At 43.3% G+C, this 665-nt stretch overlaps 1 non-coding gene across 1 annotated transcript; it reads left to right on the top strand.

The window, feature by feature from the left end:
• Positions 1-247: 247 nt before the first annotated feature.
• LOC114377712 lies at positions 248-354 on the top strand. The gene has a single exon (XR_003659151.1). It is a non-coding gene; the product is annotated as a small nucleolar RNA R71 (small nucleolar RNA).
• Positions 355-665: the final 311 nt, after the last annotated feature.

The raw sequence follows: 665 nt of genomic DNA, 5'->3' as shown, positions 1-665 counted from the left end.
TTTACCTTCAAGCTTCTTAGTCTCGGCTGATGAAGATGAATTCGTGGCTACTTCATGCACTCCCCTAATGACAATAGCATCACTTCTGGCACTAAATTGCTGGGAGTTTGAAGCCATCTTCTCAATTAAACTTCTAGCTTCAGCAGGGGTCATGTCTCCAAGGGCTCCACCACTAGCAGCATCTATCATACTTCTCTCCATGTTACTGAGTCCTTCATAAAAATATTGGAGGAGAAGCTGCTCAGAAATCTGGTGGTGAGGACAACTGGCACATAGTTTCTTAAATCTCTCCCAGTATTCATATAAGCTCTCTCCACTGAGTTGCCTAATTCCTGAAATATCTTTCCTGATGGCCATGGTCCTGGAAGCAGGGGAAATTTTTTCTAAGAATACTCTCTTGAGGTCATCCCAGCTTATGATAGACCTTGGAGCAAGGTAATATAGCCAGTCCTTTGCCACTCCCTCCAAAGAATAAGGAAAAGCCTTCAGAAATATGTGATCCTCCTGGACATCTGGGGGTTTCATGGTGGAGCAGACAATATGGAATTCTTTTAGATGTTTGTGTGGGTCTTCACCTGCAAGGCCATGAAACTTTGGAAGCAAATGGATCAGTTCAATTTTAAGAACATATGGGACATCCTCATCAGGGTATTGGATGCACAAGC

The sequence above is a fragment of the Glycine soja genome, chromosome 11, assembly GCF_004193775.1.
Source record: "Glycine soja cultivar W05 chromosome 11, ASM419377v2, whole genome shotgun sequence".
NCBI lineage: Eukaryota > Viridiplantae > Streptophyta > Magnoliopsida > Fabales > Fabaceae > Glycine > Glycine soja.
Note: the sequence above shows the minus strand (reverse complement) of the source record. Positions and strands in the feature narration are given on the sequence as shown.